The sequence below is a fragment of the Ranitomeya imitator genome, chromosome 8 (assembly GCF_032444005.1).
Source record: "Ranitomeya imitator isolate aRanImi1 chromosome 8, aRanImi1.pri, whole genome shotgun sequence".
Taxonomy (NCBI): domain Eukaryota; kingdom Metazoa; phylum Chordata; class Amphibia; order Anura; family Dendrobatidae; genus Ranitomeya; species Ranitomeya imitator.
Window position 1 is genome coordinate 67,628,399 of NC_091289.1, and position 9,960 is coordinate 67,638,358.

Sequence of the window (9,960 nt, forward strand, 5' to 3'; positions counted from 1 at the left end):
GTTGCAACACATGCAAAAGTTGCCTCACACAAAACTTGCACGTACTCAAAACGCACCACACATAAAACTCGCCACGCACAAAACTCGCCATGCGCAAAACTTGCTGCACACAACTTGCTACACTAACCTGCCACATGCAACTCGACACACAAAAAATTGCTACACGCATGTCGCCACACAAAACTCATCTCACAAAAGTCGTTACATGTATGTCGCCACACGCAACTCAACACACACAACTGGACACATGAAACTCGCCCTAAAACACACACAAATCTGGTATTATCCTTCAAAAATAAAAATCTGATTAATAAGCAGACAAACTACAAGAATAACAACTGTACCATATAGGAAATATGGCAGCTGTCAGTCACATGACCTGTCTATTATGTGTATGTGTGAGATGATATATACTGCCAGGGGGGAGGGCTTACTGTTGGCTGGGGATTTATCAGGCTGCCAATTTAGCTTACAAATACTGAGGTAAAAATACTGAGCAAATAACGCGTGAACAAGGTCTAATACAGGAGGAGATGACACACAGATATATACTATATACAGGGGAGATGACACACACATATATACTATATACAGGGGAGATGGCACACAGGTATATACTATATACAGGAGGAGATGACATAGAGGTATATACTATATACAGGAGGAGATGACACACTGGTATATACTATATACAGGGGAAATGACATACAGGTACATACTATATAGAGGGAAGATGACACAGGTATATACTATATACAGGGGAGATGACACACAGGTATATACTATATACAGGGGAGATGACACACAGGTATACCCTATATACAGGAGGAGATAACACACAGGTATATACTATATACAGGAGGAGATGACATACAGGTACATACTATATACAGGGGAGATGACACACAGATATATACTATATACAGGAGGAGATGACACACAGGTATATACTATATACTGGGGAGATGACACACAGGTATATACTATATTCAGGGGAGATGACACACGTATATACTATATACAGGAGGAGATGACACTCAGATATACACTATATACAGGAGGAGATGACATACAGCTACATACTATATATAGGAATAGATGACACACAGGTATACACTATATACAGGAGCAGAAGACACACAGGTATATACTATATACAGAAGGAGATGACTTACAGGTATATACTATATACAGGAGGAGATGACACACGTATATACTATATACAGGAGGAGATGACATGCAGGTATATACTGTTGTGAATTCTGTGGCTGAATTCACTCCTGTGGTCACAAGTGGTATTGCAGCCTCTGGGCTTCCTCCCTCAGGTGTTTTGGTGAGCTCGTTGGCTGCCTTGCTATTTAACTCCACCTGAGTCTGTCTTCCTTGCTCCTTGTCAATTTTCCAGTGTTGGATCTGAGCTACTGCATCTTTCCTGTGGCCTGCTGCTCTGCTAGATAAGTGTTACTTTGTTTTTGTTTCCGTTTTTTCTGTCCAGCTGTTCTATTCTCTTTTGCTGGAAGCTCTGAGACGCAAAGGGTGCACCGCCGTGCCGTTAGTTCGGCACGGTGGGTCTTTTTGCTCCCCTTTGCGTGGTTCTGCTTTAGGGTTTTTTGTAGACTGCATAGTTCTCTTTGCTATCCTCGCTCTGTCTAGAATATCGGGCCTCACTTTGCTGAATCTATTTCATTCCTACGTTTTGTCTTTTCATCTTGCTAACAGTCATTATATGTGGGGGGCTGCCTATTCCTTTGGGGTATTTCTCTGAGGCAAGTCAGGCTTGTATTTCTATCTTCAGGCTAGTCAGCTCCTCAGGCAGTGCCGAGTTGCATAGGTAGTGTTAGGCGCAATCCACTGCTGCTTTTAGTTGTGTGAGGATAGGTTTAGGTATTGCAGTCTGCAGAGATTCCACGTCTCAGAGCTTGTTCTATTGTTTTTTGGGTTATTGCCATATCACTGTATGTGCGCTGATTACTGCACACTGTGTTGCCTGATAGCACAGCATAACAATATACTATATAAAAGACGAGATGACACATAGGTATATAGAGGAGGAGATGATATACAGCAGGTATATACAATATACAGGGGAGATGACATACAGGTATATACTATATACAGGAGAGGACATACAGGTATATACTATATATAGGAGGAGATGACATACATGTATATAGTATAAACAGAAGAGATGACATACAGGTATCTACTATATACAGGAGGATATGACACATAGGTATATACAATATACAGGAGGAGATGACATACAGCAGGTATATACTATTTACAGGGGAGATGACATACAGGTATATACTATATACAGGAGATGACATACAGATGTATACTATATGAGAGATGACAAACATGTATATTCTGAAGGGAAAATGACAGGTGTGAGGTGAAAATGAGGGGTGTGAGGTGAAAATGAAAAGGTGTGAGTGCAAAATGAGAGGAGTGAGGGAAAATAGTGGAGTGATCGGAAAATGACAGATGTGAGGTCGAAATGACAAGTGTTAGGGGGGAATGAGAGGAGTGAGGGGGGAATGAGACGAGTGAGGGGGAAAATAAGAGGATTGAGGGGAAAATGAGAGGTGTAAGGGAGAAAATGAGAGATGGTGGGGGAGAAATGAGAGGCATGATGGGAAAATAAGAGAAGTGAGGTGCTATAACTTACCACAGATATTTACTATGCCCAGGCAATGCCGGGCTCTTCAGCTAGTCTACTATATAATTGTCTAAGGGTCACTTCCATCTTTCTGTCTGTCCTTCTGTCTGTCCTTCTGTCTGTCATGGATATTCATTGGTCGCGGCCTCTGTCTGTCATGGAATCCAAGTCGTTGATTGGTCTCGCCAGCTGCCTGTCATGGCTGCCGCCACCAATCAGCGACGACCACAGTCCGATTAGTCCCTCCCTACTCTCCTGCAGTCAGCGCCCGGTGCCCGCTCCATACTCCTTGCGGTCACCGCTCACACAGGGTTAATGCCAGCGGTAACGGACCGCGTTATGCCGCGGGTAACTCACTCCGTTACCGCCGCTATTAACCCTGTGTGACCAAGTTTTAATATTGATGCTGCCTATGCAGCATCAATAGTAAAAACATTAATTTTAAAAATAATAATAAAAAAAAAACATTATATACTCACCTTAAGCTGCCTTTCCCGCTCCTGACTACGCTCCGGTGACCGCTCCATGCAATCAGCAGGTTCCGGTAGCAATGATGGTATGGGAGAAGGACCTGCCATGACGTCACAGTCATGTGACCGCGACGTCATCACAGGCCCTGCGCGAGAAGGACCTGCCATGACGTCACGGTCATGTGACCGCGACGTCATCACAGGTCCTGTGTGCCTGCGCGAAAACGACCTGCCATGACGTCACGGTCATGTGACTGCGAAGTCATCACAGGTCCTGCGTCCCTGCACGAGAAGGACCTGCCATAATGTCATGGTCATGTGACCGAACTACAAGGGGCCCACGGAAGGTGAGTATATGTTTATTTTTTAATTTTTAACCTGTGACATACGTGGCTGGGCAATATACTACATAGCTGGGCAATATACTACGTGACTAGCCAATATACTGCGTGGCTGGGCAATATACTATGTGGCTCTGTGCTGTATACTACGTCTCTGTGCAATATACTACATCACTGGGCAATATACTATGTGACTGGGCAATATACTACGTGACTGGGCAATATACTACGTGACTGGGCAATATACTACGTGGCTGGGCAATATACTATGTGACTCGGCAATATACTACGTGACTCGGCAATATACTACGTGACTGGGCAATATCCTACGTGACTGGGCAATATACTACGTAACTGGGCAATATACTACGTGGCTGGCCAATATACTACGTGGCTGGGCAATATACTACGTGGCTGGGCAATATACTACGTGACTGAGCAATATACTACGTGACTCGGCAATATACTACATCACTGGGCAATATACTACGTGACTGGGCAATATACTACGTGACTGGGCAATATACTATGTGACTGGGCAATAAACTTTGTGACTGGGCAATATACTACGTGGCTGGGCAATATACTACATCACTAGGCAATATACTACGTGACTCAGCAATATACTACGTGACTCAGCAATATACTACGTGACTGGGCAATATACTACGTGACTGGGCAATATACTACGTGGCTGGGCAATATACTACGTGGCTGGGCAATATACTATGTGGCTGGGCAATATACTACGTGGACATGCATATTCTAGAATACCCGATGCGTTAGAATCGGGCCACCATCTAGTAGACTATATTTACCATCCATTGCTTAATCCAGTATAAAATCAACTATGGTTGGAGAATGAATAATTTTAGCTGCAATGGTCGAATCCATAGCTTTTCATAAACAGGTCCACAGGCTATGGAAATGATATTACAGGATAAGATTGTAGCAACAGTTTTCCAAATGTACCATTTCCTCCGTATATGTATCCACACTGTGCAGTATAGGTAGTGGGAGCTGGGAACAGTTTGCGATTGGGTTCAATACATGGACAAATTAAAAATGTCTGCGCCATCTAGAAATTCTAAAAAATGGCACTTAGAGAATAACTCTCTAAGTTGCACTCTGTAGTGCTAAAGCATGTCAATATGAATTATATGAAATATAAATAGCAATACTGCTTCTGGATACTAGGAAAAAACTGAGACAGCTAGCATTTTTTTATAAGCTGTTCAGAAAAAAAAAGCTAAGTTTGCAACCGTGGCACATAGTGATGAGTGAGCATACTCGGTAATGCTCGTTACTCGCCCAAGCATCGCTGTACTCACTCAGCAAACACAGAACATTTCAGGGATTATTCAGCGGGAGTTCGGGTCCCCACCCTGCATGTTTGGTGCTCTTTAGAGCACCAATCAACATGCAGGGAATGTCTGCCATGCATCACATCCGAGTGCGCAGAAAAGCCTGCCATTTTCTGTGGTACTATAGAATTATTTTGGAGTGTCTCATCAGGGCTGCCACTAGGGATTTCAGGGCCCCATACTGTCAAAATTTCGGGGCCCCCCTCAAACTCCGCCCAGGCTCCACCCCCAGTTCCACCTCCACCCTAGCTCCGCCTCCACCCATCGAACCTTCCACAGTCCCTCCGCCCACTCTTGGGAAAACTCCACTTCTGCAACACGTCCTCACCAATCACACATTAACACCATATCATATACATAGCCATCAGCTTTTGTTTTGACCAAAAGATGTTTTTAAGCCGCCACGACCACGACAAGGTAGACTCTTGATCTAACTTGAGGAATCTGACTAGTGGAACCGTTGGTGAATATCGGTCTGCACTTGGGACAGGCCGCGGGTCTCCTGACCTGAGCTCAGCAGCCTCACAGCATGTATGAGGATGCTGGTCAGGACATCGGCGCCCGATCCATGCACTGCTGTGTGAGCGCAGACCGATTTTCCCCTTTCGAACATTACGCTGCCATAATAATAAAGATGCTTCCCAATCATATATACTCACTTGCATGAATTATTCTCCACCCCACTTCCCAACCAAAAGTTATAAGTTACTGGATGATCCTGAGCTGCTGCCTGATATTGTAATTGGTCATTAGGTTTTGCAGCAGGTCAGGATCATCCAGTAACAAATATACATTGCTGTTGGGGAGTGAAAGGGGGAAGGAATGATTGTATCATACAATCACATACTGAAATGGTGGACAAACGAATACATGGACTTGTTATTTACTCACACAGCCGATGTTGCCACAGCGCGCACCACCCAGTCAAGAAGAATCTAATGGTCGCCTCAGCCTGCTCACCGCTGCCGCCTCAGCCTGCCCACCAAATAAATGGAAACAGTGTATATTATTGCATATATAATCACTTATTATGCAAAACTAAAAAATATCTTTATTGGTATTTATTAAAAATCTATAAAGCGTAGAACATAAATACACCTCAAAACTTAACTCAAAGTGATCGTATAAAAAATAAAAAGTAGTCAACAGTAAAGGGGAGATCACCCCATTTATTTACTACCCAGGTTAATACGATTAATCCCCAATCCCCACAGTTTTAAGCGTGCCCTAAAAAACACATTTGTTCAGACTGGCCTACCGCCTCAACGCATTAACCCAACTATCCCTGTGTGGCCCATTCAAAAAACAAACCATAATCAGGTTCCTCACATCATGTTCTCATTCACTTTATGCAGTTAATAGCCCTCTGTGTCTGTACTGTTACATACTTAGGCAGGTAACTGGTTCATGCAGATTTACATGAACACCCGAGCCTTACACTATGGCTGGTCCGAATAACTATAGCAATTGTTACCATCCACCTCTCGTGTCTCCCCTTTTCCTCATAGTTTGTAAGCTTGCGAGCAGCAGGGCCCTCATTCCTCCTGGTATCTGTTTTGAACTGTATTTCTGTTATGCTGTAATGTCTATTGTCTGTACAAGTCCCCTCTATAATTTGTAAAGCGCTGCGGAATACGTTGGTGCTATATAAATAAAATTATTATTATTTATTTTACTTACTTTTATAGCACCATTAATTCCACAACTCTTTACAATTGTCAACTATTCTTGTTTGGTACCTGTTCGCAGAGGTTGGCACCCTCTTGAAACGCATCGTCGACTAGCCCTGGCTGTCCTCGCCATCTCCACAGCCTCCCCACAGCAGATTCCTCCTGCGGAATGCAGATTCACCCTAGCAGCCTCCACCAATGGGACGCAGACTCCCCGCAACAGATTCCCCCTGCAGGACGCAGACTCCCCCTAGCAATCTCCACCTGCTGGATGCACACTCCCCTTAGCACCCTTACCCTACTAGCCTCCCCTCACTCTGTTGGACGTGGCCCCCAGTTTCCACTAGCCTCGCCCTGGCCCCTGTTGGATGTGGCTCCAGTCCATGACTGGCTGCCACATCCAACAGGGCCCAGGGAAGGCTAGAGGGCTGCAGGGCAAAGGGGGAGGATAGTGGGGACTGTGGGACTGCATGGTCCAGGGGGAGGCTAGTGGGAACTGGCGGGCTGCAGGGTCCAGGGGGAGGCAGCGGCTAGTGGGGGCTGCAGGGTCCAGGGGGAGGCAGCGGCTAGTGGGGGCTGCAGGGTCCAGGGGGAGGCAGTGGCTAGTGGGGGCTGCAGGGCCCAGTGGGGAGGCTAGTGGGGGCTGCAGGACCCCGAGGGGAGACTGGTGGGGGCAGGGGGCTGCATGGTCCAGGGGGAGGCTAGTGGGACTGGGGGCTGCAGGGCCCAGAGGGGAGGCTGGTGGGGACTGGAGGTTGCATGGTCCAGGGGGAGGCAGCGGCTAGTGGGGGCTGCAGGGCCCAGTGGGGAGGCTAGTGGGGGCTGCAGGACCCCGAGGGGAGACTGGTGGGGGCAGGGGGCTGCATGGTCCAGGGGGAGGCTAGTGGGACTGGGGGCTGCAGGGCCCAGAGGGGAGGCTGGTGGGGACTGGAGGTTGCATGGTCCAGGGGGAGGCAGCGGCTAGTGGGGGCTGCAGGGCCCAGGGGGGAGGCTAGTGGGGGCTGCAGGGCCCTGAGGGGAGACTGGTGGGGACTGGGGGCTGCAGGGCCCAGAGGGGAGGCTGGTGGGGACTGGAGGTTGCATGGTCCAGGGGGGAGGCTAGTGGGGGCTGCAGGGCCCTGAGGGGAGACTGGTGGGGACTGGGGGCTGCAGGGCCCAGGGGGGAGGCTAGTGGGGGCTGCAGGGCCCTGAGAGGAGACTGGTGGGGACTGGGGGCTGCAGGGCCCAGGGGGGAGGCTAGTGGGGGCTGCAGGGCCCTGAGGGGAGACTGGTGGGGACTGGGGACTGCAGGGCCCAGGGGGGAGGCTAGTGGGGGATGCAGGGCCCAGGGGGGAGGCTAGTGGGGGATGCAGGGCCCAGGGGGGAGGCTAGTGGGGGATGCAGGGCCCAGGGGGGAGGCTAGTGGGGGCTGACAGTCCCACTCCCCACTATTCTCCCACTGAACCCTGTAGGATGCAGCCCCCACTCGCCTTCCCTCATCAGCCACCCACTGCCAGGCGCAGCCACCTGAAGCCTCATCTGCTCATGAGACTCAGAGAGACTGGCCGCAGTGCACTCTGCCTGCCTGACAGCCCGCTGCCTCCCCCTCCTCCTCCTACTTTATCCGACGACATCTGGCACACCGCACGCTGCTCTGCTCAGTGCTCAGAATGAATGAGGAAATGCGAGCAGAGCAGCGTGACTTCAGGACCATGATGCACCGCCGGTCTCAACTTAAAGGTACAGCACCCATTTTCGTCCACCCGATGCATTAAACAACACTGTAGGTGTATCTTTAAATGCCACAGTGTTGTTATGCATCGGGCGTTCGGCAGAAGCAGAACACAGATTAAAATGCCCAGGGGCCCGATGAACAGAAACAAAGAGGAGGGGGCCCGAGCCCGAGCGGATTGACCTGCCAGCGTGTTCGGGCCCCCCCTTTTGCCTCTGACCACCGGGCCCCATACTGTAGTGATGGCTGTCATGCCCTGATGGTGGCCCTGTGTCTCATAAAATTTCTTTACGGCATTTTGCTGCCCAAAAATATTTAGCTGCAAAAAATCATGATTAAGGGAGCTAAGTCTTCAGAAACGCGTTGAGATTCTTACCCATATGGTTCGTGCTGAAGTCTGTATCCTCTATGCTTAAAGATTGTGAATAAAGAAAACTATTTTTTACGGATTCAGTGAAGCTGGACATTCTCTTCTTTTTTGGATCTTATATGCCTGGACACAGCGGGTCCGTGCTCCTGAAGTTTGGTTTATGCATCACGGGTGAGCTGGCTTATATTTCATCTCCATCAGACACCTCATCTATCTGTGGGCCACAAATTTTGGCATTTCAGGCCTACATTCACCTTTTTTTTGCTGTGTGATACCCTAGTTCTATATGATGGCTGGAATATGAGAAGTGAAATGTGTCTTTGTTGTATTCTCTGCAGACAAGTCCTTGCTGGAAGAAGTTGTCATGTCGGTCTGGGTGTTAGGTCTTGAGTTCCCTCTTCTGCACAGGAGGAATCTCGGGCCGTCTCCGCTGCGGTCTCCCATTCCTATCCAGCCGCAGTGGAGTCTGCTCAGCAGGGACGTCGGTCCCAGCGTCTTGCTCGGTCTCGCTCGGTACAGAGAGTTACTGCTGCTTCTTCAGCTCCTGCCATTAAAGTCAGTGCTGGTCAGCAGCGAGCGGACTTCTCTGGGACTAAGTCCTTATTTGCGCACACTGAGCATGCCCAGGGCAAGATCTCCCGTTGGAGATCGAGGGTCATGTGCTCAGGCTCTGCAGCGCATTCCATTGGTCCTCTTGGCAGGTCTTGGAAGGGCAAAGTTTCTGTGGCCACTTCCTGTCCTGCAACTATATAAACTGCGCATGACCGCACGGCCATGCGCTAGTGTACAATTATTATGTGTGTGTGTAGATGGATGTATGTCGATGGATGAAAGCTCCTAAGTATCCCTCCCTAGAGTTGTTGATTGCTCGCGGATGATGGTAGCTCTCTAGCGCCCGACTATCCATCTGTATGTTACACACATCACAGCGTCCTATAGCTGTGCCTGCCAGTACGGCGCCGTGCGCTTGCCTTGCGCTATCCATACCCAAGCCTGGGTGGTTAGTGGCGTCCGTCAGTGCGGCATCGCACGCACTCTTGTGCTCATATATTGCTAATAAGGTTCTTTACACACCCAGTTGCGGTGTTGTGCCAGCAAGGGTCTAATCGGACTTCAATCCCTTTTGGGGTTAAGTTCGCTGACTACTTGCTCGCGCTCTATGTGCGGTACCGCGGTCCTGTGACTTAACAGGATCGCTTTCTTCACGTTGGGTGAGGTTTAACCCACGTGTTTATACTTTTTAGTACTGCCATATAGTCTGTCATTTACTAGCAGCGGGTTTCGCCTGCACGGTGGACCCCGGACTGCGAACGCATCTATATCATCTTTCTTGGTGCGTTCCGCCAGTCCTAACATTACACTAGCGCCAGGG

General features: G+C 48.6%; 1 long non-coding RNA gene across 3 annotated transcripts in view; it reads right to left on the reverse strand.

Moving 5' to 3' along the window:
• Positions 1–7,498, reverse strand: part of LOC138647798 (uncharacterized) — a 100,417-nt gene extending 92,919 nt beyond the window's left edge. Inside the window, exons 1-2 of one of the 3 annotated variants that reach the window (XR_011315042.1) lie at positions 6,577–7,498; positions 5,729–5,812 (exon numbers count right to left, since the gene is read on the reverse strand). This is a non-coding gene — a long non-coding RNA (uncharacterized lncRNA). The remainder of the gene's footprint in view (positions 1–5,728; positions 5,813–6,576) is intronic. The other 2 variants (XR_011315041.1, XR_011315040.1) reach the window with 2 other exon arrangements.
• Positions 7,499–9,960: the final 2,462 nt, after the last annotated feature.